General features: G+C 40.3%; 1 protein-coding gene across 1 annotated transcript in view; it reads left to right on the top strand.

The window, feature by feature from the left end:
- Positions 1–578: 578 nt before the first annotated feature.
- The window catches only part of Orc1 (origin recognition complex subunit 1), a 141,320-nt gene continuing 131,412 nt past the window's right edge, over positions 579–10,486 (top strand). Inside the window, exon 1 of the mRNA XM_068359073.1 lies at positions 579–700. The gene's annotated coding sequence lies outside the window, so the exon portion shown is untranslated. The remainder of the gene's footprint in view (positions 701–10,486) is intronic.

The raw sequence follows: 10,486 nt of genomic DNA, 5'->3' as shown, positions 1-10,486 counted from the left end.
TAATCTCAGTGTTGTCAGGTGTATGAGGACAGAGGAGAATATGTAAAGAATAGGCCAGACTTTTTGGTGTGTGTGTGTAGGCAAAAGGAAAATGAGCCATAATTAGAGAGAAGGATCCAATGTAGTACTGGCCGGTCGGTCAAACGACCCCATAACTCTCTAGCGGTAGTATCTCACCGGGTGGCTGGTGCCCTGCCCATCCTACTACCTACAGTATAGTATAGTGGAAATGTTACATACGCAATCTATATATATATATATATATATATATATATATATATATATATATATATATATATATATATATATATATATATAATTATAGTATTAAAAGTATTACAATAATAGTTGCATCATTTGTTTACCTTGACAACAGTGTTACCACAACCATCCAGAGCTCAATGTTTACACGTATCTTAGTTCCTTGTGTATCATTGCCATATATATATATATATATATATATATATATATATATATATATATATATATATATATATATGAATGATTAAAATATTAAAAGTATTATAAGAATATTTGCTTCATTTGTTTACGTTGTCAACAGTGTTACCACAACAGTTCAGGGTTCAATGTTTACACGTATCCTAGTTCCTTGTGTATGAGTCCCAGGGATAGTGTCCTATATTAAGTGCTTCTTCGATTTCTAAGTGGTATTCAAATCCAGCGACTTTCTAACTGAAATGTAAGTGATTTTTTATATATTCTAAAGATTTCAAACCCGTTATAGGGAACTTAGTACTGTGTATATCCATTGCTTTTGTCTGATAATTTTTATATTGGAGGAAGCGAATCAAGATTTTCTATTGGTAACCTTTGAGTTGATGGCAGTATCATGCACACTTATTTATAGCTGCCTATTTAATAGATATGTTTAATAGCCTATGGGTTTTGATAGCCAAGCTTTAGGATACGCCAAAAAAGTATGTTGCAATTTTAGGATATTTTTTGTTTTGATCGTGATGGGTACCGAACATTTACAATGAATTATAGTGTGATTTATAGAAGAACCTCTGAAGGCAGAGACTATTAGTTAATGATATAATCATTCATATTTGATTATATACAGTACACAATAGAAAGACATTCTGTGGTGTTAGCTCCTAACCTGAGCTAGGAAGCCGTGTCTAAGGTGATCCCCTCCAAGCTAGTCTCCTCGATCACCCCGGGCTAGAGCTTTTTCAATCTTGAAGAGAACTCACAAATAAGAGCGTATTAACCTTAAAGAGACCTCCAAAGCTAGAGTTTTATTAATTATGAAGGGAAATATGGGATTTTATTGTAAAATCGATATGTCCGAATAGTCTATCTTGCCTTATTCCATTGATGTGCCTGGCTCAATATTTGGATGCTGTTGTACAGTATTTAAGTCTAATAGCACCACAGTTTTTAGCACAAGAACATTAGTGTTGTTTAGAGAAGCCCCTTCAAATTGTGGTTTATGCGTGCATCAGTAATAGTCATGAAATAATAGAAGTACGATATATGAAATGTGTTCTTAATAATTACAGATATAGCCTACCCTACGTTCTAACGAAACACGTCCAAAAAAATTTTGTCCCGACCTGTCAAATCAGGTAAAATTATAGTTACGGACAGGACGGGACATTTCGTCAAACCATTGATCTTGCTGAATTTCATTTAACTTGTGGCTAAAAGCGTGTCATGTTTCCGGGTTTATACACTAATATGGTCCTCTTGAGGCCAACCTCCCCAAAGGTGGCTAGAATTGTGGAAGTTTTATGCAAAGGGCTGGAATCTAACCTGATTTGAGATAAAAGATTCAACATATTTCTTTAGCTGTGTAGGAACATACATTATACTCTGAACATACAGCTGTATTACTTTTTAACTTGAATGTGGCATATTACATTAAAGTACTGTACTGTATTTTGTAAACAAGGATTCTTTTTTTATAGTTTTTATGATACTGTACACTTGTTTAGCCATGTGTAGGCCTCAATAATTTCTAACTTGAAAAGCTGAATATGATGTAAATTCAATTTTGCAATAAACTAATACAGTACCAACAACTTTTGTGTTATAATGTTTAAGCAAATATAAAAAGCCAACATTAAATTTTGAGTAAAGTTAAAACCAAACGCTTTGTTATTCGCTATCATTTTTATGAACCTCTCCCGATGTTCATTTGGCTTCTTCTCTAGAAACTCTGCTTAATTGACATGCCCCAAAAATGTGAAATTTTCCAGTTTTTTTCCTTCAATAAATGTATGAAAGAATTGAAGCTTTTAACGGTAAATGGTAAGATGCCAAGACCTGCTGTTGCAGATACTCCATTTAAGGCCTTTCTGTCAGGAGATCAAGTACCGGCAGAGCTTTCTCCCGAGAGGCAAACTGCTAGCATCAGTGGCAAAACGGCTTGGCCATCTAACGTTCCTCGAGAAGTTAGTGCCCCACGGCTGGCTCCGCTTACCGTCCTTAAGTACACTAGTACCAGTGGAACCTGAACAGAAGAGAGACCTGAGTTGGTGAGTGCAAGACACCAATTTCCTTAGAGGAGTAAATCTCTCTCCTCCCCTGGATTTGTTGGTCTTCATAGACGCATTAAAAGAAGGGGGGCGGTCATCTGTTACACCTGACGGCATCCGGACTTTGGTCCGAATCTGAAAGGAGGTGCCACATAACCTTCGGGAAATGAGGACAGCCTGCTTTTTTGTTGACCAGGCTGACATGAGTTTTTATAGTTATTTATGACATATTTGTTTTGGATGTTGCTAATAGTTTATATATGACATGTCTGTTTTGACGTTGTTACTTAGTTTAGAATGATTTTTTGTTAATTTGTTCTCTTCATTTATTTATTTCCTTTCATCATGGGCTATTTTTCCCTGTTGGAGCCCCTGGGCTTATAGCATCTTGCTTTTCCAACTAGGTTTGTAGCTTGGATAGTAATAATACTGTAATAATAATAATAATCAGGGCATTATGAAGTGCTGATGAGCATCAACACTACAGTAGTGTCTCACTTAAACAGACAAGGAGAGATCTTGTCACAGCACCTATGCCTACTAGTTGTGAAAATCCTCAGGTGGATGGAAGGGAATTTGGTAGCCTTAACAGCACACTTCATCCCGCGCAAGAACGTGCTGATGAACAATCTGAGCAGGAGTAATGAGATAGTTAGCTCCGAATGGGCACTTGATCTGTCCACGACATCCGTAAACCAGAACTGTCAGTGTACTTCTCACCATTATCGGTACCACAAGTGTTCTTGCAGGACGCTTTTCAACACCTGTGGGACAAAATGGATGTCCATGCATTCCCTTCCTCCTGCTAGTAAGGAGGTTATTGAAGAGGGTAAGGGCACTGCAGATCTAGCATTGACTCTCTTAGCTCTGCTGTGGCAGCATGCATAATGGTTTCCGGATCTTCTACATCTGCTCATAGAGGCACCGAGAGAGCTCCCTCCACTTCCCGAGCTACTCGGACAACCACATGTGAAGATTTTCCACCAAGCGATACCATCGCTATGTCTTCACACCTGGAGGCTATCCAGCAACTACTCGCAAGAGGGGATTTTTGAAGCCGGCTGCTAGGCGCATTGCAAGATACCTCCGGGAGTCGTCGTCTGTGGTGTATCAGGCAAAGTGGTCAGTCTTTTGTGTGGTGGAGGTTATGAACGGGGAATCTCTCCACTCAGTACCGGTATTACAGCAGTAGGTGAGTTTTTACTGTTCCTCAGGGTGGGGGGGGGGGGGACTCACTAAGTGCCAGTGGGTAAAGGCTTTCGTTCAGCCTTGAACAATGTCTTCGAACTGAGTTGAGTTAACATTTCCTCGTTGACGGAATTGTCACTCCTCATACGGAACTTCGAGCGTTCCTGCCCTCAGTCAAAAGTTGGACTCCCTCCTTGGAACGTTGTCAGGGTCTTACCTTTACGGAATGGAGCCCATTATGAGCCTGTACGTCAAGCCTTTGATAAAGACTTGACCTTAAGAAGACAGTTTTCTTTTGGCCCTGACTTCTGCAGGAAGAGTCAACGAGCTGCTAAGTCTTCCATTTGACATCACCCATTCAGGGAAATGGGTGGCAAGTCACACTCAGTTTTGCCCCTGAGTTTGTTGCAGACCCAAAATCTGTCCTTAGCGAATCCTAGAATCGGGGCCTTTCGGATTGGGAGTCTCCGATTGGTAAGACGATACTGATTGACTGTTAATATGTCCTATAAGGACTATGAGGTTATATCTCATAAGGAAGAGAAGAACTTGATCTCAGATCATCAAGCTGTTCGTCAGCACGAGGAAGAACAAGAGGAGAATCATGAAGAACTCGATCTCCTCTTGGATTCAGATGAGTTATAGAAAGGGCAGGGGCCTCAGACACCTCGACGACAGGTAGACGTCCGCGTGCCCATGATGTCAGGGGAGTAATACTTCCCTGGCATTTTTCTATTCAGCAGGTACTGCAAGCAGGCAGGTGAAAACAACAAACAATGTTCACCTCCTGCTACCTGCAAGATATAACCCACAGGAACCTAGACACATTCTCAATCGGTCCTGTGGTGGTTGCTCATAACATGATCTATATACTTTGGCTCCCTTGTGGGACAAGTATCAGAGGTTCGAGGGCGGAGGTTACCCGCGAAGTAAGTCTAGGAGGAATGTGGCAGTGACAGGCCACTTCCTACTTCATCTTCCCCTCTTTTGGGGTGCAGCATTCGGAGAACCCTGCAAAGCTGACCTCGTTCGTCTGTGGTTGAGTTTCACGCTCTTTGGACAACCTTGTATACATGTATATATGTGTTATGTCCCCGTCCTCCTGTCAGGGGATTTGGAAAGAAATACTGTATACATTAGTAGAGGGCACGGCCCGAATAGCTACAATGTATGTTCCAACAGATTAATTCCTTATTCTTCAACAGTGATTGCCCAGGCCGTTATCCTGCGAGGATATCAGGGTGCAGGATCCCTCAAGGTATCACTGTACAGAGGCCGTCCCGGGACAGTTGCCAGCCAGTTGGTTTGGACTTCCACCCACCTGAAGGTGAGTCTCTCCAGTAAAGAACATAAGGTTTGTATTTTGTACAGGAACAAATGACAAATTTGGAAGTAATTTGTATTTTTCCTAGCAATACAAACCTAGAGCTCTTTACCCTTTTAACCCCAGGCTATTTGGAAATTTCCAGCCCCTAACCCCCAGGGGTTATTTTTTTTTCAAGCACATTTTGCAGTATATTATTTTTAAATTGCTCTAACAGCCTTAATTTTTGTAATAGAGAGGTCAGGTTGGTCTCATTCTCTTGGAAAATGCCTGAAGTTTCTCAAAAAATTATCTAAAATATGCAAAAAAAAATTAAATAGCAGTTTTTTGCAAAGACGTACCGGTACGTCCATGGGGGTAAAGGGATGAGTTTTGTGAAACGTACCAGTACGTCCTTTGGGGGTAAAAGGTTTACATATACCGACCCGGCAGCACCAACCCCCTGAAAGTCCTGCCGCAATCACAAAAGTGACGGTTAGTCGCTGGTGTGAGCGGGAGGGTTAACCTACCCCACTCCCCCCTCCGCTAACTAGCGGTGGGTAGTTACACCCTGACAAAAATTTTATCGGCTAGTTTCAGTTTTCTCGAAATAATACTCCTCAGTAAAGAGCTCCAAGTGCATGCAATAGCCCTTTTATTGAGTTCAAGTGTATATTTTGGTTGTTCGGACTTGCAAAGTTAGTACGGTCAGCCCGCACTCTTTGCAAGGATTTGGTAACAGAGACAGGCGCGATTTCGCGAATATTTGCTGTCCAGGATGGGATAACTCTTAGCCCTGCCAACTCTCTGGGCATTGTCTATGCACGGATGATTACCACACTAAGTACTGACTAATACTGTTTTTACCTGTTTTTTATCACAGTATAAGTAGTTTGTATTTAAATGTAGACATATTAGTAAGTGTACAGTACATATGCACAAGTGTACACCATGTACTGGACATGGTAAGGCTACAATACATTACGTAATACTACAGTAGTCATTGTCCTGCCCGGTACTATAATTTTACACCTATAACAACAAAGACTGTTGTTCCTGTTTAGTAATACTGTACAGTACTGTACAGTATAACACTCACTGACACTATAGTGTACTGTATGTTACTGTAATATATGTACAGTAATATCACTTCAGTACAGCTTAACTGTATTGTAAGTGTTTGTTGCTATCGTTTGGATGACTTGTTCTTGTTTGGGTGACTTGACTATTTGACAACTCGCTGCACACGTAGCCTACATTTATATATTATAGAGTACTCTACGTAATTAATAAACAATACTATACTGTTCTTTAAAATATGTATACAATTTAAGGTTAACCAAGTGTACATATTTTATGCAACGACCACTATCCATTTTCATACAAAGTTCTACGTAGCAATCTTGAAGCATGACGCAGTTCTCGATGCGTTGCCGTTTCTTGCGCAGTATTGTAGGGAATCCGACATCTACAGTAACCCGGTAAATATATATTGATTGTTCATACCCCCGGGAAAAAAAATACTGTATAATCATTAGTAATTGTGTGCAGGGTATAGTGTTCTTATATACAGAAAATACAAAAGTACGGTAGGTACGGACTTGTTCGGTATCCCACGTACAGTACTTTTGTAAAAAAAAAAGAAAGAATACAGTACAGTATGTACAAAAGGATCATGTTAGTTATGTACCGTACATGAAAATATATTTTTCATAACAATAATACATACATAATAAGTACTTGTACAGTATATTTACAAAAATGTATACAGTACTGTACTCTTAATAGTAAAGTAATTACTGTATAGAAAAATATTCTTCCAAAAGGCACAGTTGGTTAGGTGGATGGAGGATATGCCGCGCAGTAAACAACGGATGAAATGAACGAGGAAGGGACGTAACTGCACGTCACGAAACGTCTAAGCGGACGAATCATCATTGCTGTAAAAATAAAGAGATTTAAAATGCATTAGTACAGGATACAAGTTAAAATATTATTTAAAAGCTAGGCTACTCTACATTAATCTAATTTTTAAAATTTCGTGTTTAAATGAAAATGTATTTGTATAAAAATATCGTACCATTCTGCAAGGGGAGGAGGATCGTCTACGCCATCATGATCACTTGGCTGCATCGTGGATTCTGGAGGAGGGGTCGCAGGGAGATTCCGTCGTTGGCGGAGGAGGTGGTGATGGTTGACGCTCGGGCTCGGCTATTTCTTGCAACTGGGGAAAATCATTGTTATGGGAAGCTTCTTCGCCGACTTCATCTTGTTCAAGATTCTTCTGTAGCCAGCGAAACCATCAACCATAGCATGCATGAATTTCAGGGACTGTACCAAGGAATGATCCATGCTGTATGCCCTTTGCTTCAAGTCCTCCAAGATCCTTGACATCTCCAACTTTTTGAGTGTGAAGCCTTCCTCCTTTTCCTCACTTGCTGAACAGGCTAATTCACTTAGGTCCCCCTCAGTCATCTCCCGGTTATAGGCATTTAGCAACTTCAAGATGTCTTCCTCGGCAACTTCATTGAAGCCATGGACTTTGACTGCCTTTGGAAAAATCATGATTTTCTTTACAGTCTGTTTGAAAGGTTCGTCAGGACTAAAGCCACCAGGGTCCTTAACGCATCCTAGCCACACACATTTCCAGTAGGCATATACTGTCTCTGGTTTGGCGTCGTGGAAGGAATCTTCGACAAGACAGACAGTCTGCTATCGGGAATTTCTTCCAGTAGCCCATCACGTTGAGGTCAGGGTCGACGTTGGTGGTATCTTGGAGCCGTGCCATCACACTTTGGCTCTAGTGGGCCTTGTAGTTCTTTATTACCCCCTGGTCCATGTGCTGGATGAGGTCAGTGGTGTTCGGAGGAAAGAACACCACTTGAACGTTAGGGACTGTCAACCCAACGGAGGTTAGATGTCCAGGAACGTTGTCAAGGGTGAGGAGGGTCTTAATCGCCATGCCCGTCCTCTTAAGGTAGTCCTTCACCTCCGGCAAGAAGCAGTACTGGAACCAGCTTTGGAAGAGTTTCTTCGTCGTCCATGCCTTCTTGTTGTTAAAGTTAAAGTTGCGGGTTTTAGGTCTCCACTGAGACGATTTACATCGTTCTCCTCGAGCGACCATTAGCCAGCAGGGACTATCACTAGTCCCCTCTAACCTCCCCCCCCAGGCGCCACCCTGGGAGTACCCCCCGGTAGAAGGTCTCACGGTATTCGCGTCCCTGGCGGGGACCGAACTCGGGACTTCTGTAAAAGAAATCCGCGACGCTACCAACCTTGCTATCCGGAGTACGGATCCAATACACAGGCAGCAAATTTAAGTTGAGACATTGAAGTGCACAGGGCCTTGCTGCCTTATAGATAAAACTGGGTTTAATAAGAGGGTTGATTGATTGTTTAATTGATTTGGAGTTTTCTGTCAGTCAATCAACCCTCTTATTAAACCCAGCTTTATTTATATGTCGGCAACCACGTGCACTAAGCCGTCTCGACTTGAATTTGCTGTCTGTGTATTGCCGTCAGCGTTACCGCACATAATCAACATTAACCTGGGAAAGACAGAAAGGGGCACATTTATTAGAATCAAAATTGACTGTAATTGAATTAAAGAAAAAATTAATTTTTATGCAAATTTGAATTAGAAAATCGGGACAAAATTGACAATTAGAGTACCTTGGCAATGAAAGTTTTCTGGGCCATCTTCCAAAACAAGCCTGTGAAAAAATAAAAAAAGTTTTATAAATTAAAATACCTGTAATTTGAATTGGCAAGACAGATGTCTATACGCTAAGGAAATTTAAAAAAAATTTAGATATTAATTACGTAAACATACGCTCAAAATGCAAATATTTGTATAGTAAATCAAATGCAGTACAGTATAGTATGTACAGGTACAGAAAGTACCAAAAAATAATTCAAATTGACAAAACTATAAATTTGTACAGCCGTACTGAGCGCATCACTCCAGACACGTGTCTCTATGTTAAGGAAATCAAACAATATTTAAACATTTATATACACTCAAAATGCAAACATTTGAATAATTAACCAGATACAGTACAGTATTTACTAAAACTGAATGTACCAAAAGATAATTCAAACTGGCAAGAATATCTAATTCAAACCAGTGTCTCTATGTTAAGGCAAATTTTAAGCTAAAATGAAGATTTTAACAAATTAACTACATGTATTTAAACTAACAGTAACTACAGAACGTAAGAATTTTAATTATAAAATGTCCTTAAATATACTAGTTTCATCCATGTTCTACACTTGTTCTGGCTTGTACCCCTTCTCCATGATGAGCTTTTGAAGCTCCTATAGGAAACTTGCCGCTGCCTCATGGTTCGCAAAAGATGACTCCCCAGTAGTATTCATGTTTTTTTTCTTTTTTTTTAGCCCAAAATGCTGCTTAAACCTATCAAACCAACCTTTGCTGGCTCGGGTTGCGGCATCTTGTCTGGTGGACGGATGAGGATCATCATCCTTGAAATGGTGGGGTAGAAACTCGGCCTATTCCAGGATGATGTGCAAATCGATGGAGATACCCTTATGATGCTGGTCCTCGATCCATTAAAAAGGGCATTCTCCATCTTAATCATGCCTTTTTCCCTCACCCTGGACACAATCTTTGCATAGCGAGGGGACTGCCAGACACTGCAGCACGAATCTTCACTGCATTATGGTCTATATACCTCACGGTACTCTCATTACGCCGAAAAGTTTCCCGACGGCAGTGTATTTCATCCCTTCCATACACTAGTCTAACACTTTTACCTTTTCTTTTGTTTCCCGATGGAAGTGTATTTCATCCCTTCCATACACTAGTCTAACACTTTTACCTTTTCTTTTGTTTCCTGATGGCAGTGTATTTCATCCCTTCCATACACTAGTCTAACACTTTTACCTTTTCTTTTGCTGTTTAGCAGTCCCTTCGGAATTAGAAGCAGCACGCTTTGGGGCCATAATACTATAACAAAGGCAAATAAAAAATATGTACGCTGGGATAATGCGGGAGATATATACGCGGGGACACACAAAGCACAAGTGAGGCTGAGTCAGAAAAAGCTGGGATGTTCTGGGCAGAGAGCGAAGCGAGCTCTGTGCAAAGGATCGTTGTCTGTGTGAAGTTGTCGCACTGGGAGAATATTTCTTGCAAATAAAGGATGTACTGGTACGTTTCACAAAACCCATCCCTTTACCCCCATGGATGTACCGGTACGTCCTTGCAAAAAAATGCTATAAACATTTTTTTTTTCATATTTTTGATAATTTTTTGAAAAATTCAGTCATTTTCCAAGAGAATGAGACCAACCTGACCTCTATGACAAAAATTAAGGCTGTTGGAGCAATTTGAAAAAAAATATACTGCAAAATGTGCTGGGAAAAAAATAACCCCTTGGGGGTTAAGGGTTGGAAATTTCCAAAGAGCCTGGGGGTAAAAGGGTTAATAGTGTACTGTAGTGTTAGATCAACTGCTCCTTGATGGAGT

This window comes from Palaemon carinicauda, chromosome 35 (genome assembly GCF_036898095.1).
Source record: "Palaemon carinicauda isolate YSFRI2023 chromosome 35, ASM3689809v2, whole genome shotgun sequence".
NCBI classification, from domain to species: Eukaryota; Metazoa; Arthropoda; class Malacostraca; order Decapoda; family Palaemonidae; genus Palaemon; species Palaemon carinicauda.
This window is presented reverse-complemented; position numbering and strand designations above follow the sequence as displayed.